Source organism: Numida meleagris, chromosome 1 (assembly GCF_002078875.1).
Source record: "Numida meleagris isolate 19003 breed g44 Domestic line chromosome 1, NumMel1.0, whole genome shotgun sequence".
Classification (NCBI taxonomy): Eukaryota; Metazoa; Chordata; class Aves; order Galliformes; family Numididae; genus Numida; species Numida meleagris.
The window spans coordinates 86,015,179-86,042,035 of NC_034409.1; the positions used below are offsets into that span (position 1 = coordinate 86,015,179).

The window sequence follows — 26,857 nt, forward strand, 5'->3', positions numbered from 1 at the left end:
GCTGACCTTAATGTGTCCGCAATGTTAGTTCACTACTATAAACTAATTTGCATATCTTCAAGCTCTCCCATTTTATCTTCATCTAGTATTCATCAGTATGTAATATACCTCTGCAAGATCTTCATTACTACTTAGCTGTACAAACCTTCTTTATTAGGGTTAAAATTAGAGGCAAGACTCTCAACCATCCTAAAGACATGAATGTGATAGATGGGATACTTCTTCTTACTCTTTTAGCCTTCTGATGAGGGTTCAGATCCCTTCTTACGCCTTAGATTAGCCTTCATTCCTAATTTCTTGCAGCATTTATCTTTCTCTAGAAGGTTTAAATGGCTAAATTGTTTCCTCTCTTCTTTCCCATTACTAACACCATAAGCTTTTTTCAGAGGGGCCCAGTGCATTGCAATGTAAAACGTAGGGATTCTGTGCAGGACAAACTAAGTTTACTAAGACGTGCTACCTCAAACTGTATCAAAGAAATAAGGATATCTAAGATTTAGATCCCATCACAACTAAAAAGTGCACTATCTCCCCATATTTAATCTTGAAGATACTGTCCTCCATTTTAACAATCATCAGTATAGATAAAGTGTGGAAATAGTGTTAAAGTTAAGAAGATAGGCAGAAGCACAGAATCAGCTGCTTACAATTTGCATAATAAAAGAAAACTCATTACTATCCTTATTTAGTTACTGATCGTTATCTTATAGCTTTATTACTCATGTTTAGGAATGGCAACTAATTCAAATAATTTCTAGCCACCAGAAACTTTCCATTATTGTCATGGAAAATATATCCTTTGCAACACAGATATACAATAGGTCCTTTAGTAATTTGCCACAAAATTTCTCTGTCAGTTATTAGCAACTTGTGTTGCAAATACCTTTCACAACTGCATCTGAAGTTTTACATGTTAGAAACAGAAGTGCTGCCTCTTTTCACTCTTATGGCAATGTCTTGATTTCCTCTTATTGCGTACCTACTCTTTAAAAGTTTTAGGCCAAGGAGTAAACAGTAGGAATGGTTGAACAAATGATGCACACAGGTGGACATCCTCTGCGAATGTCAGGTACAATATATTAATGTTGCAGAGCAAAGCCTGGACTGAATTTCTTCTTCCTGTCCAATACTGCTGGTGGTTTAGAAGTTGCACACCTACTTTCAGTGAAAAGTAAAGGGAGTTAATATCTTTTATTTCCACTAGACTAATCAAGAAAAGGGAATGCTTTTATCCAAGTTACTAACTTATTTCTACATCATTTGCACTTAAATTTAACTTCTTTACAAATAAGGAAGAAAACCAGCTGTACTAATACTTTTGCTGTAGGAAATACACAAACTCTACCAAATATTTTCAGGTCTAGAAAGACTAACATGCTGACTTCACAGTGGCAAATTCTCCAAATGCGACATCCAACTTAAATCGAGTAGCCATTCCAAGTGACTAAGTGCAAATGACAGTAGCCCTTTGAATATCCTTTAAGACCATGCCCAAAAAACTCTCATAGCTGCTAATAAAGCTTACTCCCACAAAAAGGAGAACTGGTTTACATTTATAGGATTACTGTAAGTTTAATCTGCAGATGTATTGGATCGGTAGTCCTATGCTCCCACTCTTTCAGAAGTCTGTACAGAGAGACACACACACTTTCAGTCATTGTTTTTATAATTGCTAGTAATTTCGGATTTTGTTATTGATTACTTTTATATAGTAACTGGAATTAGCATTTAATTGAAAATAAAGCAATCAGTTCTTTTTAGAGAGCAAAATCTATCATTTTGCATTCATGCATACAGCCTTATGCTCATTTCCCACTTTCCATAAAAGCCACTGTCTTGTATTATTAAAGAACTGGATACAAGAAACCACATAGAATATGACCTATGCTCATCAAAATCAATCGTACGTTCACAGCCTGAAGCACAGGCCTTACTTCATCCACCAGTATTTTCTCAAGGTCATGTATAATCCATTGAATATTGTATTCCTTCAGCCTCCAGTACTACTATTTTGAGCAAAGGAATGGAAATTCTTCAAATATCAGTCTATACCTGGCTTCAAATATTGTAAAAGGGCTGCTCCAGAACTACCGTCTCTTATTTTATTATGTTGGCCCATGATGTCAGTGGTATGGTAGTAGAGGTTGAACGTTCCTGCTAATGTTCTGTTACTGTGTGACAGAGGGTAGCAGAGGGGCAGTCTGACAAAACCACATTTGACAGTGAAGTTTGTATGAAGCAAAGATGTGTCATTGATTTCCACCATGTGGAAAAAGTGGCATCCATTGACATTCATCAGTGTTTGCTGAACACCTATTGAGACCAAACAGTGGATGTGAGCACAGTGAGGCAGTGGGTGGTGTGTTTCAGCAGTGGCAACAGCTAGGTGCAAGACAAGCTATACTCGGGATAAGCACTCCCAACAACCACACCATGAAATGAGAAGTATCTCAGTCATCCACACATACAGGCTAATGGTGGTGACCATGTTAAAAAACAGTGTTCTGGGGCTGAGAATTTTCTCTACCAAATAGTGTTATTGTGTTCTTTATATCTGTTGTAGTTTCCATGGAAATAACTAGAACGCATTACTTTTGGAGCAACCTACATATCCTGCTAAGTTTTAACAAGGCACAAAATAGACAATCTGTAACTTCATAATTGTTAAGTCCAGCAAAGAAACAAGGTTATGGGACGTATAATTCAGTTTGTTCAAGGCTTTTTCTTCATAGGAGAGAGTAAGCTTACAATTTTCAGAAATCTCATAGCATGTAGTTGATTTCAAACTCTGAAAAGCAGTTAAACTGCAGATGAGCAATTGTGAAATAACAAAATCACTTAAAATACTTCATGTGGAAATAGGAATACATAACAATGTTGGACCGTAACAGTGATATTCGTAAGTTCAATTTCAGGCTTCTGAGATGTGATTTTATGGGTAATCAAATGTACTATTCAAAAATCAAGAGGCTGAATTTTGATTTCATCTTCCTTTTGAACCTAACACACTGAGGGTGTTTGTCATTTCCCCCTTGTTTCATAATCACCTACCTATGAATTTTGTGCAGTTCTGTCCCCATCCCACTATTTTCTGCAACATTTTTCCAGAAAAAGTTTTCTTTTATAATTTAGCTAAGGATATAATCTAACACAAAGTAGTTTGGAGGAAAAATGCAGAAAATAAATGGGCTAAGTATACCACTTACTAATACTAAACACTTGTTTGATGACCATAGTGAAAAATACAAGATGAATTTGCCCTCTCAAATCTGCCTTTGTTTTGAAATCTGTCAGAATCCTGACTAAATTCAAACTGCATTTTAACATACATATCCCATATAAGATCAGACATCTAAACCAGGAAATATAAAACCTCTCATACTGTTTCATGATGTATAACTAGTATTACCTTTGCTTTACCATCGCACAGAGAACAAGAGGGAAAAAAATAGCTGTAAGTTTCGGCATTTGAATGTATTCACACACATACTACTTCCCCTTCAGCATACGTGGAAGACAAGAACTGTTTTTTCTTTTGCCTGAAAGCTTGCTTCATGAGACCTTTTTGGTGATAAAACTCTAACTGACAAATGCAAATCATCCAGGGGGGTGAGTAGTGGGTGTCACCGTGCCAGGGTGCTTCTGCTTGTGATTATAAAGATAAGCAGAAGCAGGACAAGCAGTCTTTTTCGGGGGTGTGCCTTGAAGGAACTGACCACTGCAAAAGATGATAATGCTTGTGCATGGCAACGAAGGCACCACTCCCTGCTGACTTATCTGTTAGGCCAGGTGTGTCACACTAATAGAGAGAAAAAAAGAAAAAAACCAACCGTGAAATGGGGGATAAATGTCCCCACTAAACTGAGAACTTGGGAGGAGAACAACTCCCCGAGAAATGAAACCTTTGGGGGAGAACTCCCAGAGAAACGAAAACTTTCTGGAAAAAGAACTCCCAAAGAAAAGAAATCTTTGACGGTGGAAAGAACCCCCTGGGGCCTGCTTGCTGTGAAGCTTCCTGGCTTTCTCCCATCCCCTGTGGTGATTGGACGAGTTCCTGAGATCAACGGAGGCACTACAAACAATGCCGGACCCACGGTGGTGACTATCTCTCTCTTGCTTTCTACAAGGACTCCTTGCTTTTCCCTACCCCTTTTCTATCGCCCGCCTTCCCTTTCCCATCTCCCTAAGCAACTAGGATTTGTAACAAACTGGTCAGGCTAACATTTGACCTGCTGTGTCTTAATCTTGCTATCAGGTATGCATATATTAAAAGAACCTCCTCTCCCTCCTGTAAATTGGAGCAAGACAGCATACTACTTCCCCTTCAGCAAAGTTAAACATACTCTTCAAGAATAAAATATTATGATAAAATGATCTGTAAGATTCCATGGCTGGTACAATATTCTATTTGTTAACAGTTCTTATTCTCTTAGATCTTCCTTTAAGAGCAGGGGTGCCTATATGTTATGCAATGCCACTTACAAGAAGCTCAACCTTCAAAATCAGGATACAATTTGCATACATCAGAAGCATTTTTGAAATAATTTCTCTTCAGTAGTGGTTTAATTCTGTGAGTCAGTTTATTTTTCATATTCTTTAAGTGTCCCCATTTTAGTAACTATCACAGTCATTCCACACTCCAGGAGCGTTTGTAAGATGATGTGATTTTTGTTAATTCAAACCAATAATTTCATTTCAGAAAAAGTTGAAACTATACAATCTGAGTTAGCCAATAAAACTAAAAGCATTTTGATATTGTGTACTCTCATTTCACACAGGTTCCTGTGTTAAAGCTGAAGCTAAGAGAATTGACACAGCATTGTCAGTCATCTAAAGGACAGCTGAACCAAAGTTTGACAATAATTAAATGTACCTGTTAGCATGGTAGCAGCATGCACCAGGTCTCTAACTTTCCAGTGAAGTGCTGGCAGCTGACTACATAATCTATATGCGTAATCATACCAACTGAACATCATTGTTTATATAAAGACTAGTTTTTGTTTTTCTTTTCTCCTTATTTTAAAAAAGGGTGGTGGTTTTAGGGATTTTTGTGGAGTTTTGTTTTTATTTTAATTAGATTTATCTGAACATGAAGACTCATATTGCACAGACTATTAAACATCCTGTTAATAACCAACTGAATATTAACTACCCCTAGGTTTTTTTTTGTAACTATTTTTGTTGCAAAGTGCCAGTCTTTCAAGTGACCCAAGTGCCTTTCTGCTTCACTCTACTATCCAGATGAACTTCATAGGTGGAATACAAAAATTTTGCTAATTATTTTTAAAGTTTAAAGTACTGCATAAATGAGACTAATAATAGTTGTAAGCCATATGTCAAAGCTTTTTTATACCTCCCAGAGTTGAACAAAGAAATCAAAGAAATTGTTTCCTAAAACCTTTCATGTAGTAAGAGACAGAAATCTCACTGTTTATATTTTAATATTCCTACTAATTTCTCCTATCCCTTCACCTCCATCTTTCAAACATGAGAATGACTAATTTGCGCTCTTTCTACCTGTCAGATTACAGCACTAGACATGGGTAAACAGTCTGTTTCTGTCCCAGTCTTGGATAAAGTAATCACTTTCAAGTATCAGGTGTTCTTTGTGAATTGTTTTGTTTGTTTTCCCTTCATTGGTGGTGTGTTTTAAAGCAGCAGAATATTGGAATTTTCACTTTAATGTCCATGGATCCTGAACTTCTATCAAATTCAGCAAAAACAAAGGCTTTGGGAACTTTCATTACATTATCACTCACATTTTTACCTATTTGTCTGCATTTTAGTTTTTTCTTTAGTTGTCAGTGTGTAAATTTCTAGATAGAATTATGCTAGAGCATTAATGGCTTCTTTTAGATGTATGTAACAAAAAGCATCAGGTGAGTACCAGAACCTGTTTAAGACACATCTTATCTTTATTTTATTCATCAAGCACAATCAGGATAACTATCCTATAGTGAATGCTAATAAAAACTGTATTTGGCTTTTCATAATAGTTCATTTCCTTCAATTAAATACATATGTTGGGCTATGATCCTTTTTGGTTTAACACTGCAGAGACACAATGGAAGATTTAAAATGTGCTTTGATCTTAAGTCATTCTGAAGAGGTTCATTTCAGGTTGTTTTACCTCCAGTAAGGGAGCAGTTCTTTCATTTGTCTTGCTGAGGGAGATCTTTCCCTCTAGAGGGCCAAATATTTTCTTAATTTGATGAGCAGGCAGCAGCCTTAAAACATTTCCTAGTTACACCATCAAAGATTCCACTGTTGGAGTGGGATTACGGAGAGACATAAAGTAAAATATTCCTTATTAGAGGTCTTCTTTGTACCACTGGATTGAGAATGAAGCACAAGCTTTGAACATCAGGAGGTGCCTCATGAAGTAACATATTAGTTACAAGTTAAATTCTTGACTGAAAAAGAGACAGTTGAGTCTGGTTTTTATTACTGTTGACTAATCAAAGATCAAAAGGATAATTGTAATTTTTGAAAAGTTCACATCAAGCATTTTTATGGTAAATAGCTAGCCTCAGATGATATCAGTTTTGGGCTATCCCTCCCTTTCTGTCTCACATATGGAGTTCTAGAGCGACAGCTTAAGACTTCCTTTATTGAAGCTCCCCCCCTTTCCTGCCCATGGAAGTTTCATCTCCATTCTCCCTAATCTTCATAAACTTTTCCAAACCAGTGCACCTTACAGCTCACGTTACTATTCAAATCAACACTGCTTTTGCAGAAAGTAGGTATTTTTCCAACATTTTCCCATTACACTCTTTTTGTTCCTTTTCCGTTTGAATCACACTGAAAGAAACAACTGAAGATTAAATTAGTAAAGATAATCAGTGACACTGAAGCTTCTCATCCCAAGGTATTTTCCTCCCTCAGAGCAAGTGGTAATCTTGACAAAATGCTTAACACATCATGCTGATGATCACAGAAGTTTCAGCAATTAAACCAAAAAGCCTCCTGTACAATTTGCTAGCACTAATGTCATTATTTTTGTTCCATCTAGAACAGATAAAACCAGATAAAAGGTGTGATACGTGCATATGCTTCTTGCTGTTGAGAGTGATGTATAGGAAGCATTCTATACACCTTAGCTACAGTGAAATCTAGCTACTTAGTATCTTATAATTTGTGAAGTACACTAAACTAAAAAGAGCAGTTGATGACCATATGGATTTCAACAAGCTTTTAGCAACATAATAGTAACACAGATATGCATTTAAGTGAATTTCAGCTTACTATTGTGTTTTACATTAAATTCTAGACATAGTTTTGCTTCCAAGCACTTCTTTCCAGTGAATGTCTGTGTAACTGACGTATTCAGTTTTTAAATTAAGTAACAACTTAAATAACTCTGCCTGATAATTGAACAATTAAATCTATTTTTAAGGGTAAAAAAAGAATTATAGTTATTTGTTCTACATATCATAGACCTGTCATAAGACCACATTGTTCCCACTTCTTGATAAATAAGTGATTGCTAATTGCCAGGAAGTGTTAGGCATGGGTAATGCAATGCTAGATTTTCAAAAACTAAGTGTTTTGTTTTGTCTTAAAGGGTCTCAAAAAAAAAAAAGCATTTCTGATGACTTAAAATAAAAAAGTCAAGGATTCTCAGACACCACAGTTACTCCCATTTCCTTATTTTCATATGCTGTTGGCTTCTGTTAGCTCATATTTCTTACTCCATTAACTACACTACACAAGAAAGACAAGAACTAGTAGCACCTAAACTGTGCTGCTTCTGGAGTCTGTGAGCATTACACCTGCTTTGTCAGCCTCTCTGCACTGCAGCACACAGAATCTTGCAGCATAAGTCTACTTCCATCCAGAGCTACACAGCACTTGCTACTTGCAAATCACTGTTTTTAAAGAAGCTGAGGTCAGCCTTTCAATACACCTAAGATCTGTTAGGACATGGATAGCAGTGTCTTTGCACTCCATGGAGCGTACATCAGGTGATGTTTTCCAGTGTGAACAAACAGTTTCAACTAAATCATTCACAACTTTCAATGAAGTCTTTTGTTACTTGTTTCACAAAAACAAACAGCATTGTTTTTCTTCTGGTCTTTTCCTCAAGCTTGCCCTCAAGGCTGATCAATGAGGTCACTTACTAACACACATTAAAATATTCTTCATTCTTAAACTGAAGAACATCAAACAGTCCATACGCAAAAAGCCCAAGATACAAATAAAAAAAAGATTCAGCAGCAGTTTGTCAGGACATCCTCTGAAGGGGAAAACCCTAAGCTGGATAATAAGTTTAGCTGGTGGATATTTGGATTATGAAGGGGCTACGTACAGACGTTTGAGCCTTTCAAGAGTCCTAAGACCTGTACAGGCATGAAAAGCTGCTCTTTTTCACTCAATTTTTACTTTTCAATTTCACTGAAACTAATATAATACATTTTTTAAGGCAATCATCTGTAGCCTTCCAATCTTCAAGACTGTAGACCAATTTTTAACAAGTTTTGATAGTACATCCATTTGATAGTACCCCCTATTTCTTCTGTCAGAAATCCATGTCCAATCTGTACATTGCATCCAGGTTTTCATAGTCTATTACACACATGTTGTCTTAGAGAAATAAAGTGTATAGAAGTTGTTCCATATTTTATATTGTTCCCTGGTTGATCAGCAATTTATCTTTGCACAATTATTATTACTTTTAAAAGAATTATGCTTAATGACAAGCAAGGGATAAGACACTTGGTTGCTATTTATGTAGTCATAACTGTGTAATCAAGACTAGACAGAACAGTTTCAGCACTGTGTACTGTAATTTATTTGGCAAATCATCAAGAGTTAACAGTAGTAGGAAGCAGTACTAGTTATTTTTCCCCACAGACTGCACTGTGGAAAGTGTAAACAGGGAGTACTGACAAATCAGAAATTAAAAACTGATTTTTAATTATTCCTGTAAAGCAGCACAGATCACCTGGTTCTGTAACTGAGCCTAGTTAATAACCTTTCTGCTGTTACATCCCTGTTTATCTCCTTTAGAGTTGTTCCCCTACAGAGGGACAGGTGTTGCAGGACCTATGAAGAGAAGTGATTTCACAGGCTTTGGAAAATTATTAGGCTGACTCTTACTGAACTTCTCATCTGGCAGCTCTAAAGTCTAGCACCTCAAGAAAAGGGAAAAATAATATGTATATCTTCTAGAAGAAAGGATGACTATATAGAGCACAAACTTGTAAAGAGAAGTCAGCCAAATGGGCGATGTCATGTGTTATTTTCATATCTCTCTACAATTTTGGGGAATAGACCAATGCAGTACATTGATGCAAAAAAATCCATAGCAATAGTGTGGGACTAAACTGCTTGATGATCCTTAAGCTCCACCTGGCTGAATAACTCAGAACCAAGGTAGTTTCAAGCTGTCCTGCTGGACATATTATTCTCCCACTTTACAGCAAAAGTAAATCCCCTGCTACCAGTCAAAAGAACTGTCTTTAAATCATAATATTTATGTGCTTATGACATTACCACTAAAGATATCTGCCAATTAATTTCAAAAGCCTCAGACCACTGACCTGTTTTGGATCTTCACTAACATGTTTTAGCAAGTACTCTTTCAATTCTTTCCTTGAATTCATTCATCTTTGCACACTTTCAACATCATTAAGGAACAGGGAAGAAAATAAAATTGAAGTTAATACATTACTTTCTTCTATTCAGTAGGTTCTTAGTGCCTACTAACATACTACTGCATGGTCTTCTGAAATTGGAGAGAAGATGCTTTAAAAGCTAGAAAATATGAAGCTTTATGACAAGAACTGCAAGACACGTTCTCGGAGGAAGTGCCTATTTCTCCATCTATAGACACGTTACAAAACAAAATAAACTAATAATTAATGTAAAATATCATGTGGAAAAATTTCCACATGATGATATTTCCTTTGAGATAGCATCAGTTTCATTATATGAAAAAAGCAAGACTTAATACACCTTAACAGCTATATAGACAAAAGCATACAAGCAATGGCTGAAAATGATAAAGAAAGTCTAACACCAACACTCCTCCCTTCTAGCTTCAGAAAAGCTATAGCAAGGAAGAGAAAGCTTTAACTTTGCACTAAATAAAAAACATCAAGAAAAACAATCCCCGCATCCTAGTTACAGTTAGATGTTTTAACATACCATCTGCCCATTTCAAAACAGAAAAGCATCAGTTGGTACATAATTTCTCACTTACAGGATAAAACATAGCAGTTATTCCTACACATGTGACAATAATTTACATCACTTGAGACTTCAAAAGTGAAACGTTTATGATTAAGAGTCTTCCAATTGTTTACGTTTCTATAAATTCTTTCCACCACCATGTAAAACACTGAGATCAGAGAAAACCAAAATCAGTTATAGAACTTCTTGTCCAAAAGTCACTGAAAATGATAATCCATCTGCTTTCAAAAATAGAAAGGATGTAGATGGATGTCCAGGTACTTAAGCAGAAAAGAGTTTATTTTTTGTTCAAAAAAGGGCAGCATGCCTGGTAAACTAAAATCTAATATGTTTATCTTATGTGAGTAATTTGTTGACCTCACTGTAGCAGTGTTAGCTCTTGTCAAAAGAATAATTCTGCATCTTTTATGTGCTTGTTGGTGGTTCTGGCTATAAAAATGCACCTTCATCTTTAGAACTAACTATGTGAGGGACCCCATAACTCTGTCAGATTTTTGTCCCTAACAGCTTAAGTGTTGTCTGATACATTATGACAAGGTACAGGCAGCTACACAAGAGACTTTTGAATCTTGTTCTACAGTATTTCATTTCCTTTCAATATGAGTTCCCTCCACACTTATGTTCTCAAAAACCTCTCCTCACTCACACAATTGAACATGGAGTAGAGTTGATAAGGGATCACAGTGGCACTTGTAACTATTACTCTCCACAGCCTCTGAACTGTCTGAAGAGCTAGAAATAATTCTTCTCATTGAAGTGAATGCTTATTTCCTGAACTCCACAATAATCACTTAGGTAAGAAGCACTGAACTCCTGTCCTATTATCTATATAAGGGACCACACTGTTATACTAGTATTTACTTTAAAGCATACCAAAAAATGTATACAAGTGTATGTTCAGGCAGTAGTTCTCATTGTTTAACAACATTTTTAGAAATCTGTTGATAAATTCAAAATCTAACAGTCTTGCCTATCACACAGCTGGAGGTACTTAAGGGATATCAAGAATAGCATAGGATTTAGTCTTCATTATTACCAGTTGCTTTTAAATGAGGAATTAGTTAAAAAGCTCATTACCTAAGTTGGCAAAGAAACTCTCCATATCAGAAGCAAATTCATGTTTTAGTTCATGTAATTTTGCATACTAGTAGCTTTTCTTTCAGAACCAATCATAATATCTTCAGAATGACAGTAAGAAATTAAGTGATGTAATAGTTCAAAGCCTCTTCCAGCTTTTTCTTTCTTCTTTTTTTAAAAAAACTTCCTCTAAAAACTTATTGTTCAAACAAATAGAAAATTTGTGTAATGCAAAATGAGAATCTGGTTAGAACAAACACCTACAAAACTCAGAGACTCAAGACACCATAAGCTGTGCCTGACCTGCAAGCAATAGAAAAATGCTGTAGTAATCCACAAAACCCTCACTGATGAAGCACATGGGGAAAGCAGATTTCTCTTGATACTAATATAGCAAGCCCTCACTGTAATATGCAAACTTTCACAATAATATTCTGCTGTTAAGCAATAGACCAATGTCTTCCCCTGCTTCCTCAGGGATCAGTTCTGTCCCACCACAACACAGTTGTCCATACGCTGTTAGGAGTCTGACATTTTTCAGATAAGCATGATGTTCAGATCACGTTATGTCATTCTCACAGCATTCTCTATATAAACATTTTTTCTTTTAAGTCTTCGGTCAATTCCAATTCTAATGGAAGTGTACCAAAAAGATAAAGAAATTAAGGCAACAAATTATTAGAAGCATGAATGGAGGTATCAGCTAAATACTGAATTCACACTGAACAATGTTTGAATGAGTTTTCAGTGGGACCATTCAGGAGAGTTAGTTACTAAGTTAAAAAACTGGGAGCAACTAGAGAAAGAATGTAAATCCAATTAGTTTCTAAGTTTAAAGACAATGCATTTGAAATCTGAGTTCTTACCCGACTCAAGAAGCATGGCCCTCTGGGATTTCCTGGAGAAACAGGCACAAGAAAAAGTATTCAATTATACAGAGTAAGAGCGGGCTTGCTTACTTTAAAAATGCTTGCTCATATATTTGCATTTTAACATTCCCATTTCTTTTACTTGTTTGTTTAAAGCTTGCTAAGTGATTGGCATGGTGTGGTGTTACACTGATAGAAACAGTTGCTATTCTTATTCTTTGAAATGTGACTGAGTAGTTAGGCTGGCTGTAAGAGGTGTTAGTCTGAAAGTCATTCATTAACCATGTAACTCTCACTCTTTTGTAGCATCAAACTTTTCAGAGCAAATTGAGTTTTTCAGGTCACAACTTAATACCTAAAATGAAGCATCATACTGAGAAGAGGTGTTATATTATTAATTTTTAAGAACAAAGGGCAAAAGCTGCCCACTCCTGGTCAGTACTATGATTAAATTTTAAGATTTTTAATGTCATACAAATTTAATGAAGTAAATCCTTATAATTTTTTTTTTTACACTGTTTTTCAACCAAAAATTATACATATAGAAATTTGCTGTCATAAAGCCACGGTTTATTTTTTCTCTGCTTGGGAAGACTTGAAGATTGAAATAACAGCTCTTCACATGTATTTGTAATAAGTTGAACTCCATGTACCAAGGCAGTGACATGGCATTTAAGAAAAATTGTCTAGTGTCAAGATTTGGAACAGCTAGTATTAAAGCTATACAAGTTTGGGAACCAATCATACAGCACCATTTTTTTTTTTTTATTATTTTTATTTTTTTACGGTCTCCGGATTCAGTGCTCAGATTAGCTACTTCCTCAAAAATAGATTTTTTTAATTGATCAAAGTTTATTTTCTCCATAAGATGACCATATCATCTCCCACCACAAAAATACATTCTCCTCCAACCCAGCATACAAATCTATTTCCATTCACGCACCTCAAAGACCAATGTATTCTTTCCAAGCATTGCAATTGTAGCTTGGGTTAACAGATCATACTTAAGCATTATTATAGTTACTCTGAAGCATCCCAGTATCATGTGATAACCTCATCTAACTCAATTGCAATAAAAGCTGAGTCTTCCATTCTGGAACAGCTCTTTAGCTAACAACGTTAATTTCAATATATACTGATATTTTGGGAGACGGAGAGGATGGAAATAAATAGAAGTAGATTTTTTTCAAAAAGAAAACTATGACTGTTTTTTGGAGAGACTTTATGGCTAATTTTCAAAACCAGTTCCACAATTAACCAGAATAGCTACAGTTCTGTCTGTCTTGTTTATATTTCAAATGGCAATATCAACAAGTAGAAGTATTGCATACGTCACTGAAAGTTTTAGGTTTGTATAACTATAGTACATTTCAAAGGTTGTTCTGTCAGCTTATAGCACAGAATTTACGAGAACTGTTGCAGAAGGACAACATTTGATGTTAAGTCAAATTCTACAGAATCATTTCTAAAAAAAAGAATTAGAAAAAAGGAGGCAGAAGAGTTCTGCCTGCAAGTTCTGAATACAAGTTTAAATGCTTCTGCAGATATGTTTTCAACACTTGAGTAGGGTAACTAGTTAAAGATAAAGGATAAAGAAAGTTTTGAGCCTATATCAGAAGTAAATTAAACCAAAACATATGCACAAAGCTCTGCTTCCTTGTCTCACCCAGAAGGCTTATTATGCTGTCATCAATAAGTTCTGTTGTATTTAAGTATGTATTTAAGGATAATTTGAGGACTTCATCTTGACTAAAGTCACAAAACCAATACCCAGCAGCATTTTACTTTGCCACCTACATGGAATCTAAATGAATTTTAGCATTGCCTTCAAATATAAACCTATAATTAAGTTAGTCTGCTCATGAAGAAAATATTACGCAAAAGTGGAAACTTCAGTTCTTGAAAAGCCACATGGTTGTTGTGCCATGCAGGACAGTTTCCCTGTGTTTTTAGCTCAGACTATTTACCTCTCCCCACACACAGTTTTGCCACAAGCTTCAAAATGTACACAATGTTTCACAGAATCAAAGTTGTCATGTGTGATTTCCTAATTGTAATTAAGACACCTACTTCCTAAAGGAATAAACTGGCAGAGTAATTTCACTCCCTTCACTTCACCACTCTGCTCATCCTCATTATGTACTCAGCACCGGTGAGGGTGCAACTCCAGCACTGTGTTCAGTCTGGGGCCTCTCAATTTTGGGTCTGGAACACAAATTTTGAGGAGTGGCAGAAGGAACTGATATTTTTTAGTCTAGAGAAAATGAGGCTCAAGGGAGACCTTATCACTCTCTGCTACTACCTGAAAGGAGGTAGTGACAAAGTGGGAGTCAGCATCTACTCCCACAGAACTAGAAATAGACTAGAGGGAATGGCTTCAAGTTGCACCAGAGAGATTCAGGTTGGATGAGGGGAAAAGTTTCTTCTCTGGAAAAAGTGGCCATGCATTGGAACAGGCTGCCCAGGGAGGTGGTTGAGACACCATCCCTGGAAGCGTTCAAAAATATTTAGATGCGGTACTAAGGGGTGTGGTTTAGTGGAAAAATATTGGTGGTAGGTGGATGGTTGGATGGGGTCATCTTGGAGGTTTTTTCCCAACCTTAGAGATACTGTGATTCTGTGCTGCCAGTGGGCTTACCATGGAGAATTTTAATTGGTTTTGATAAGACAAAACACGGACACACTCTCATCATACACTAACATTAACTGAAAATTACTGACCCAAGTGATCATTTAAGCCTATGCCTCTTACATGCGTCACTTATTTTGTTTTCTTTTTCTTGGTTTAGAGAGGAAAGGGCAACTGTAATCAACAAGCCTACATGAAACATTCAGATGCTCAGAGCACATATTCACATCACAAACCTAGGTAGACACATTCCCTCCCAACAATCAGCATGTTATTTAGTCCATTCTCCAGTAGATTGATACAGACATTAATCTTGGCCAATCTGTTCTGGACTAGAAAAGCATGTCTCCCACCTACCCTCTTTAAGGGTCTAGCTACAGCAGTCATTCTGTCTCAGCTAATCCACATGAGGAACCATGATGATCCTCATTATCCACCCAGGACTACAGACAGATATTACTACCCCATCTCAGTTACTTATAATAGAAAAGGTAGCTTCTTAAGAAATACAATAGAAAGAAACAAATTTTAGGTGATCTAAGAGTAACATAAGAATTACTTATTTCTAATTCTATTTGAAGAGTTTGTACATCAATTTCAAGCACTGGCTTGAAAAATTAGCTATAAAATTAAGTTTGATAGATCCCTTTCAGACGACAGTAAGTAGTAAGTTATTTTTCCTTCATTCCTTTAAGAATACCGTGAACAATATCTAAATTAAATACTGTTTCTGCTTATTTCCTCAGGAGTTGAACTGCAAGTGCTGTCTCAGTGATCAATAATAAAGCATCTTTGGTTCCTCAAAGCAAGAAATTTTGCTACACAACTTCCTTTAGATCTCCTAACAAATAACTCATTCAGGATTGCTTTGTCTGAAATAAAGAGTGTCTTATTACAACAACATATTTCAGAACCCTCCACAGAATTTTAAGTTCTCTGCCAGACTCTCCTATTTAAATGTACACTTGAATTTAAAAAACAGTCAAAACAACAAACACTCAAGGTAGAGTCTTTTAGCTCAATTCCATGTGAAATAACATTTCCCAGATCTACTTTAGGCATCACATTTAAAAAAAAACACACAAAATCTTCAACCCACCTTCATTCAGTTTAGAAGTCAACTAGCTCAGGGCAAATAAGTGTCGGAATTGTGTATTGCAAACAGAATAATTATTTCCTATTTTTACACTTACATGAGGAGGAGAATCACATACAGAATAGAAGACAAGCAGTAAAAGCCAGGTTTCAGGACAAGATAGTGCTGCCTTCTTTTTTCTGCTATTCATCAGCACTATTTTCTGCCAAGATCTGGCAGCTGGCATAAAAGGTGGCAACACCTGTTTAGATCCTGTAGATGAAAGAATCTATTTTCTCCTTCAGGAATTTTGTAGTGTGACCCAAAGCCACTTGAGCATAAATCATATGTTTCATTTCAAGGAACAGGTGTGACCCTCTAACCTTCTCTCTTCAGAGACCACAGTGGACACAACAAATGCAGAAGACTGACAAAGCTAAGAAGTTTACTTGAAGTTACTCAAAGCCTATTTAAAATCGGCAGATGTATACCTGCTTTCCTGAGCCTTCATGGTCAAATATATTCTTGGAAAAAAAAAAAAGCAGGAGAGATTCAGAGACAAAAACTCCCTTCAAAACAATGGCCAATACTAGCAAACAGAGCTTAGATTATTGCTCTTATTTGTGGAATGACTTATTTATAGCACTAAACACGCTTCCTGGAGAGTTTTCTCTTGTTTGTAAGCAGAATACAGAGTCCTCAATTTCTCTATGGTACTTGTTACCCAGGCGACTAGGTTTTAGAAGTTAGACCTGTAATGCTAACAATGAGAAAATAAAGAACTATTTATGTCATTATAACAGTATATGTCAATAAAATACTATGACAACATTTTAAAAAGACTATATGGCTCACCCGAAGAATTGACAGAAGAAAAGTATCAGAATGGAAGTCTGGAAAAAACAAGTTCACTTAGATGCACTTGGAGCAACAGTCTAGAATAAAAGAAGTTTTAACAGATGCTTCCCATCAGTTTTACAACAGATCTGGAGGAGAACAATTTATTCCAGGGCAGAAATTAACAGTGTATTGTCCTTTCAGATAGATATATCCTAAACACATGAGCCCCATGCTACTGGATGGTCCACACCACCCCCAGCAGCTCTATTTCCTTTGCTCTTGAGCATATTCATATTCATCTTTTTAATCAAGATTCTGACTGGTCTTGCTATATCTGAGATACCTTCATCTTTTAAGAAGAAGGTATTTAACAAGCAGACCTAAAACAGTCTATTACTTCAGGAAAAGGTGCCTAACTAGCGTTCTCTACCTGGCCTTAATTTGGACAAGTTAAAGCTTTTTTCCCCCCTGTACAGAACAATTTTATAAACAACATCAATTATACTATCCATACTTACCACAAGTTTTTGCACCAAATCAAGATTTAAAAGATATCCCCACAAAGACTCATGTTCTGTACTCTTTTAATAAGACTCTTGTAGAAGGAAAGGGCACACACTTCCAGTACTGAAATAATTATATTTACAACTTGCCAAACAATTTTCAATGCCCATTTCTAGTAAGCTCCAGATGTGAATAAAACGTTTCCATCCTGAGAGAAAAATCAAGTTTTGAAATCTAGGATTAGCATCTACCACGAAATGATAGTGTGCATTTACAACAGAATACACAGTTGTAACTTGAAAAATATGTTGGCTTATTTTTAAAGCTTCAATATTCATAAATGAAAGAAATTTCTCCTGGGACTGAGGGATTGTATATAAATAGTGGCTGCAGTCCCACCATGTGTCTTGCATTTCTTCCATAGTGGTAAGGCTGAAACAGCTGTCAAGCTATTTCTTAAAATGCAATCTCCCTATCCGGTTTCAAGATACTTTGTACCATTTCTGTCATTAAAGCACCTATTTGTCTGTTGTAAGCAACATTCTTAACACACAGCGTACACACACTACCTCGCTTATTTGCATGTATATGCTCTCACTTCATGTGTGCTGGTACTTCACTGCAACTTCTTTTTTTTTTTTTTACTAGCTGTAACTTAACCGTAATGATAACCTCAGACTGACATCTATGTAAAGCATACACAATTGTATTCTAGTTGAAATGCCTGCAGGAAGAGAAGCAGTTGTTAACCTATAATGGAATCATCTGATCATAGAATGTGGAATACTCTTTCCAAATCACTGTTGATTGATAGAACGAAGTAAAGGTGAGACAGCATGAAACTAACAACTAGTAAGTCACAGGACATGAATACAAAGCTAAACACTGTAGGCAAGGCAAACATTTAGTGTCATAATAAATAAAAGTGACCTCTTGGAGGGGCTCTTCCCCTTTCTGCCCCCAGCCACTCATCCCCATGACTCTGCTGCCTCCCCTGTATTAATGCAGCTGACCCCACAGCACTGCAGTAAATTGCACTTTGAAAGTCATCCATGTGGAACTGCAACTTCCTCATGAACATGGTCATAAAAAAAAAGCCACAAGATCACCCCAGATTATTTTTCCATTTACCATGTTGATCTTCCTGATCAAATTACAATAGGCTGAAGACTAGTAACTGGCAGGATGGGACAAGGGAGGGAGACTGTCCCTGCAAGCTTAAAGTGCTGTTACATTATTCTCCCATTTGCAAAGAGAATAGGATTAAAATTCCTGACCACTCTTAAGGATACATTAGCTTTTAAATACCTAGATGTCTACAGAATTTTATATAAATTATGGTCCAGTTGAGGGGAGAAATAGCAGGAAGAAAAATAAAAGGAACACGTGCAGAACCTAATTCTATCACTTTAATTTCTTGTTCATTTAATTCAGCTGTTCGTAACTCAGGAGAATGGATATATACATACATTAAAGGTAAGAGGATATAGTGCTGCGCTGTCCACACAAATTCAGTTATTCATTACTTCATAGCCTGGCTTCTCCTTATCTGCAACAACACTGAAACTTTTTCTTCCTCCTTTCCCTGTATGCAAATACTCTTCCTGATTTCAACAGTTAAAATACTAATTGCCTTTGTAGGGTGAGTAGGTAAGCATATACAAATTAATTTGCTTGTATGCTTGATCTTTTGATGACTTTCTCTAGAAAGGTCCATTAATTATTACTTCATTTGATCATACTTTTCTCAAGGTACATACAAGACCTCATGTAGTTTGGTACAGATGAAAAATTCAGACCATAGAGTTAACTGCTTGATTCTAATTAATACATCCATGTTATTTTATGTCATACCACTCTCAATTTGAATAGCAACATAGAACCAAATGAGCAGTTACTATTAGAAAGTCATGTTCAAAGTTTTGACTCAACATCACTGGTTATTTTGATCCAGCAATTTCCACAAGTGCTACCTAACTCCAACAGATAGCAGAATGACATAATCTTAAATATAACACCTTCTTCCACCCCTCAGGAGTGTTTTTGCTTCTTATGTTTCTTTCAGTGGAAAGTCTGAAAAGATTTAGCATATTTTGATCAAATATATTAATTATGAAATATTATAGACATTTATAAGGCAAGTGTTGGTAATATATACTTTTACAGAACTATAATAAGCAGCCAGTAAATTAAAGGAAATTTCAGCCAAGTCAAATGATCTGGCTGTGCCTGATTAGTCAAGGGCCTATGTTAAGAACAAAAGGAGAACGGTATCTGAATATTAGACTTAAATTAGCTAGTTGTTACTTTCTCTCACATAGCAACAAAACATGACAGCATTACAAGACAAATACCAGGCTGTACATTATTAGCTCACAAGTATCACTCCAGTCAGGCCTCTACTGCATGGAATTATTCCTTATTTTAAAAGCCATAAATGACATACAAGCATATAAGGCTAGGTTAACTTCCAAGTGGTTGGAATCATCTGGAACAAGAGTGCGCTCAATCTCCATTTCACATTCCATGTAACTCTTACCAATTAGAAATCCTTTTCAAATACTATATTTCTAATTTGCTCACTGAATGAATTCTGACAGTGGATCACAGTACAGAACTTCCATGCCCCATATCAATTATACAAGTTATCATGCACACAGATTAAGAATTCCAGCATTATGAGCCAACATTTGGTAAAAATAAATGCATTTTCACATATCAGTTTTGACAATAATAAAAGGAAAAAAGGAAAATTTAACTGTTCCAGCCATATTAATAGTCTACAAATTATGCATTTAAGGTCTTGAACTAAAATCAGAGTTCCTGATACTTTTTAGTTTTCAGCAATTTGTAATAGACTTAATTAGCTGCAGATTTTACTGCTACAAAGACACGGCTAAAAAAAAGCAGCAATTTAACTGTCAAACTAAGAAAGATTCAGTGTTATCTGAAATGTGAAAGTATCCAAGAGCAAAGAAGTTTAACATCAGTGTCTGCATTTCCAGTGCAATGTGTATAGGCTGCACCAAGCAAATAAACTACAGTGACTCATTCAAATTAGAGCAATCTGAACGTTGCTCTGCTTCCTTCTCATTAGTCAAACCCAGATGAACAAGAAGTTCGTATTTGAAGAGTTTCCACATTGCTATCAGACAGCTGGCACAAAGAATATAAATATCTTTTGTGAAAATTCAAGCACTGTTTAGTCATCTAAATCAAGTAAATGAGCTGCAGCTCACTTGCTCATTGTAAGCCCTAGCAACTTTTGTATTGAGTCAAATTAAGTATCTCATTAAGAGCAACTTTCAACAAACTATTAAGGAAAAAAACATATTATTTGTAGAGTGTATGTACATAGAAAATACATAGGTACATAAATGGATCTCCAGTTCAACCACTTCTATTTCCAAACCTGGGTAAAGGTTTACCTAAAGCATTCGCCTATATCTATGGGCTTAAACTCCATGAGGACAACAAACAATATTTTAAATCAATTATATTTTTGGCTTCCACTTCATACTGTGATAGCCACCCTCCTTTGTACCTTATCAAGATCTACATTATTTGGAAGAGGGGAAGAGTGGAGGCTCAAACCACACAGTTTTTAAAACATAGACACATAGTAACATGCCCAGCAACTTAAGTAATAAACATCATTATCCACTTCCTATCAACTCTAATAGTCTGTTTCTTTTTTTTATTATTATTCCCATAATAACAAAGGAGACTACTCAAAACAAAAACAAACCTATTTCTACATATTTAAGGCCAAAGGAATCAGTTGGAATATCTCCTTTCCCTTCAGAGGGATCTCTGGCTGACCTTGAACCCCTCCCCCGCATTTGATCAGCCATGATATGACAATAAGTATTGTGAGTTCCTCAGAGAATCCCACTGTCTGAGGATGAACTTTCTCTACAAAACTTCTCCCTGTAGTATATGTCCACAACTACCTACTTTATTTTCTTGTTCCTAGTCCCATGCACAGATCAGCCTCAATTCCATAGTTATTTTGATATGGAATACCTTCAGAAAGCTGTGTTTATTCATAATCTCCTTTTTCTCTGGAACAAAGAATACTTATGCTTATTATATTACCTACTATGCAGATTTTATAATGTCATATTATGGTACCATCTGGTCCTGTCCACTTGCTAACATCAGCCACTGAACCAATGTACTTTTTCCCCAACTGTTCCATGTTATTCTGTCCTGAAGAAATTATATCAAAATAAATTACTTGTGTTTCAAGAGCTCAAAAAAGAAGGAAAGTCTCATTCATGTTAACAGTAACTGACATAAAGTGTATTACAAGTTTACGTTCCAGCATTACATTACAACCTTGAATTTCTCCTATTACTGGTCTGTTCATGGCAGGCATGTACAGCTTTGTACCCCACACTACAGACTAGGTCTACTGCTCTAACTGGTTGCTAGGAGGGCAAACAGACCACAGTGAATTGAAGAAAATTATGGTAGTTCACCAAAACCCAGCAGTAATGCACACTAATCCTATTATCAGGATCTTGACAAAAATCAAGTGAATGAGTGTACAATTATTTTAATTGTTTCTTTTTTTTTCCACATAAGGAATGTCAAAAGCTATTAGACCAAATCTATTTACAAAACATTTACTGAATTGATAAGATTTCACATTCACATAAAACATCAAATAAGAGGGTGACTGCAGACTTATCCCTTGATAGGCAGTCAGATTCCTGGCTTTCAACTAGAATAGCTTTCTGTTTGTTACAACAATTCTGTCAGGCAGAGGTTAGTTTATTTCAAACATTTAGCCCAGGATGGGATTTAACGTCATGCTATTTAGCTGGTTATCATGAAGACATTCAAACCCCCCTTATTCTCTATGTTGACTCAGGACAGGCTGAGCCAGTTCTTTCTGGAAAAGGTACTAATTTCCCCCCAGTGAATTGCAACAGCACCACATAGATCTAACACAGTTGTTACAGTACTTTTCTGCTTTGTTCATAGGATCTAACTCAAATACAAGTGAGACTGTACTGGACAAATAGAGGAAGCTAGTATCTTTAGCAGTTCATCTAAAGGTAAGAGGGTTTGAAAACTTACCTGAAGTAGCAAGATTATGTATCAAGGTTTCAGTGCCTCTTCTGGAAAAGCTACATTCATTCTACGCACATCACATGTGATCTGTTCTTTTCAATAGAGTGCCACATAGTGTGAACATGCAATCTGGGAATTATCCAAGTAGCCTTCAGTGTGTTGAATTCATATGATGGTAATAAATTCTGGGCCATGAGTATGTGCTTAGGGTGTGTATCAAGTAATTAAGTAACAAAAATTAAAATAATGGATGGTAACTCAAAGTTTCACTGTTCAGTAAACATTTAATAGGCAAAACAGAGAGCCACAAAACAAAAGGACCCATCATGTCATCACCTTCATACGTGCACATCTGAATTCAACTCACTGTTTCTTATACGGCTCAACTAACTTAGGATCTATTGAATTTTGTCTATAACATCTACTCTTGATAGGAAACAGACCTACTTAAGGATCACCACTAGGTAAAACTGACATTTTAGTCTGCATTAGTGATTACTTAAGTATGTAGTGTAGACACCTTGCCTCATATGTCATCACTTACATAAGTATTTATCCAAGTTTGCATAGAATCTTACAGCAATTTTGTGTTAATATGTCAGAGGAAGAGAAGAGTATTTTCAAATACTGAAAGCTCAATAATATCACTTTTTCATCTCTTTTGTGATATAAAGACTCCTATTAGATCAGTGGCACACATTAACTGGGCATAAAGAAAAATCCCCACAGTGAGATTCAGTGCCACTGAAGCCAAATAATAAATCATGCACTGGGAAAGTTGTTCAGGATCTTTCAGTGTAGACCATCTCCTCTAATCATGCACTGAGCTGGTGAAGCAATCAATCTTTGGGCATATCCTTCTACTATAACTGGTGGATGCATCAACCCCTGAAGACCTTCGAACAAAGTTCATCTGCGATCTCTGAGAGAGTCTCTAAAGCCCCCCTCAGTATTCACAGGTCAGTACTACACTTGCAAATGTTTTCACCTGTGTTCTAATTTTCCCTGTGAACATGAGTTTTCAAAGATTGTATTCATATTTCTGTTCTCATCATATAACTGATCAAATTCAGATTTAGAAAATACACTGCTTTTCTAATATTCTTACAGAACACTTAAGAAAATTACGAACAAGTAATTTTGCAGCCTGCAATCAATAACAATTGTGCAGCCAGTTGCGTGTTATGGATCTTATTCTTCAGTCACTGCTTACAGGGAACCTGTAAAAATAACTACTAGTACTAGTTCTACAGCAGTTAGAAGTTTTCTTATAGTAGACAGGGAAAGCACTGGTGTACAGAAACCAAAGGTGGGAGGAAGTGGGAGGGAGGGGCAGAAGTAATGACTGAGAGAAAAAAAGATTCTTGTCTTAATGAGTTATTTTGTTGAGAGAAAATATTTCATGATTGGCTGAATTAAAATGGCATCACTTATTCATCAGTGCACAGCCTAGATGGTCACAGATGGATCTAAATAGAGCTGGAGTTGCCATGGGTTTTACCTCCAAGAGAAGCTACTTAGCAATAATCTCCAAACTTGGAAAATAAATCCATCTGCTTGTAATCAGGAAGCAATATAAATTTCTTTAACAAACCTTCAGAAACAGGGAACTGTTACATGTTATTAACCTTAGACAAATTTTACACATGGTGGTTTTTACTTGCATGAAGTAGCCATGATTTTACAACTAGCATACTCATTTAAGATGTTCATTTCATCATTTACATCAATATTCCTGTAAGTACGAAGATACCAGTAAATGCTGTAATGTTAAGGTTTGTAACATACTTAGACCTAGGCAAGTGTTAGATAGAAAGCTGAGAAAATTTACATAATTGAAAAAACGCAGAAAATAATGATAAAGTAATTTCAAACTACCTAATGTACAATTATAACCTGTAAATAGAATTGTGACTGCTGTGTATTAAGGCAGTCAATAGAGAATACCTAAGGTTGGTAAGATCACTATGAGTTGCCTTATTTTTGCCATATAGGAAACAAAACATTAACATATAAACATGCTACTCAGAAACAATACTCAATAGTTAATACCTTAGATTAATCAGAATACTCAGGGCTGAAGATAAGCTAAGAAACTTATTTTCATAGTGTCACACTCAACTGAAACATTTCTTAAATGGCATATACTTTCCTACAGGCTTGAAGTAGCTATTTTAAACACTCATGCATATCTACAGATTTCAGATTAGAATAGGACTTTCAACAGCCCTATGCAATCTCATGCATACTTGAAACTTATAAGAATAAATTCTAAAATATATTTATATAATTTAATTCTAAAAATTCAATGTCCTACGCAAAGAACTGTAAAGCATATACACCATAACTTTCATAAACTTATTTATGTAGCTCTTCTAGATATTTCATTTTCTTTAGATACAAAATTAAGAGCACTGTTTTTCCTATTTCCTAAAACATCCTCCTAGTGTTTCTTCTTGTAACACATATACATAAACATAATTCAAAAGTTAATTTGAAGACTTGACAGGTTTTAGCAAATTTATAATGTTATTTCTTATTTTTAATCAGATGCTCAAGTCCACATGCAAACTCCACAACCAATTTTTGTAAGTTGGATTAATATGCTAATTAAGCAGAAATTATATAATTTCAAAGACAAAGAATACCTTGAGAGGTAACACCCTGTGTTTATATAAGGACAATTCTTCCCGTCTCATGGGTACTGGCCCTCACAACTTATTCTTCATATTACAGTTCATTTTAGTCACCTACACTTACGTAAATAATTTTCTAAGTTGATTTCAAACACCAGAAGTTTGATGAGCTATTCTTTCTTCTAAAGGGCCTTTGGAAGTGCTTTAAACATCCCCTTATAATGGCCACCCAACATTTTTTTTTTCCCCCATCCATCACACAAGCTCATTTCAAATCTTTGCAGATCAATGCTGTTATGCAACACATGATTAGGCAGCATATTCAGCCTGAAGAAGCCGTATGTTCACAAAAGCTCCCTACAGATCTCAAAGGGTCTGAACTTCTGTTAGTGCTCTAACTAAATCACATACCTGAAAGAACTCTGTGGATCTGGTTTTGTGACTAAGGCCTTAAGTATTAAAATACATTTTACTCGCAAGTCTTCCGTTTCCACATTCACAGCTCAGCTTTGTAGCAATCTATAAGAAAAAAAAAAAAAAACAGACAAAAGAAGATACCTCTTAGAGTTTAGAATAAAAGTTTCCAGCAGGGAAATTGAGTAGTAGTACACTTTCCAGAGATTCCCTCTGGAAAGAAAACAGGATTGGGCTGAAGGCTTCCTTAAGGCTGTCATTAAAAATCCTTCTCAACAGAAGGCTTTCCTAGGAAGGACCACAGGACAAAAACAGGCAGACAGGTGTGCAAAAACTCATTCCCCTCCAGTGACCTCTCAAGTAGATGAAAAACAAATGTTTCACAATCACTTTCTCAAAAATGAGAGTACCCCACACCTTTACTGAAGTCTCCATGGATGTAACATTTCGTAAGAAAAGCTTGAAATATACATATCCAAGATCTTTTCAGATTTAAAGGTTTTGTATAGGCATCAAGTTATGCTTATGTGTGCTGTACGCTATTCCATCAAGTATACTGGTGAGCATTTTGACAGCATCCTGCCACTATGCACCTCATGCATTTTGTCTCACTTGTAGCACCAGAATACAAACAAAATGGTGGAAGCCCAGAAACAACACCTTCCATTTCAGATAACAAAGGCTCCACCACATTCATCTACCAACAGTTAATAACACACCCTATAGTGAAAGCAAATGATAACAGTTCCTCCTTACAGGACGCAACCACCACAGAGCAATAACTAGCAACAAAGAAGAACAATTAACTCACCCTTTACAACAACCAGTAACAAATCAATCTCCATCCAGAGAGATATTATTCCCTTGGCTGCCAACCCTTAAATGAGGGTGAGGAGGGGTGGATCCAGGCTCCCCACCTTCCAGTCACTCAGCTGCATGGCTTGCACCTGATCTCCCTGGGTTAGCCACGCCTTCTCACCTGGTGCTTAACCTCTGGCTCAGGCTTTGGGCTAGCAATTCCACTGTACACATGCTAGGCAATATCAACAAGATGAGAGAACCTCTTTGGAAAGATTAAAGTCTCCACAAAAAGGATAGGAATTCACCACTTCTTTGTTTAACACCTACCATATTTGTCCTGAATCCTTTCCTGAAGGAAAGCCCTTTGGCAAGCAGGCCTTCCTTCAGGTGGAGATGGAGACCGTGTTTCAAGGTTGTTACAGCATGGTTCAAATACAGCAGGAACAACTTGAAGGTGAGCTTATTTTTAAAGCCGCTTGTGGAGGTATTTCAAATAGCCTTTTCCACTGGAAACAACACCACACGCAAACACAGCAGGCCAAGGACACTGCAAGGCCAAGCCTCCAGTCCAGGAAGACCTGATAGTCCAAGACTTACTTTGTCTCAAGAGAAAATGTATTTTAGTCTTTCCCATGGCCTGACTCACAAGACATCAGCTAGACACAGCCTGTCAGCAGCTAACAATGAATGAAGCCACATGCCTCTCCTCTCCAGGTGAGCCTAAAGCCATTGCACA

The 26,857-nt window shown here is 36.2% G+C and overlaps 1 long non-coding RNA gene across 3 annotated transcripts; it reads right to left on the reverse strand.

Moving 5' to 3' along the window:
* LOC110400801 lies at positions 5,899 to 26,304 on the reverse strand. Of its 3 annotated transcripts, none has more exons than XR_002440090.1 (5): positions 26,132 to 26,304; positions 25,318 to 25,425; positions 12,138 to 12,169; positions 9,543 to 11,902; positions 5,899 to 6,413 (listed from the first exon to the last, which is right to left on the reverse strand). It is a non-coding gene; the product is annotated as an uncharacterized LOC110400801 (long non-coding RNA). The 3 variants fall into 3 exon arrangements; XR_002440089.1 differs by lacking the exon at positions 5,899 to 6,413 and adding an exon at positions 8,637 to 9,045; XR_002440088.1 differs by lacking the exon at positions 5,899 to 6,413 and having other exon boundaries at positions 8,637 to 11,902; positions 26,132 to 26,296.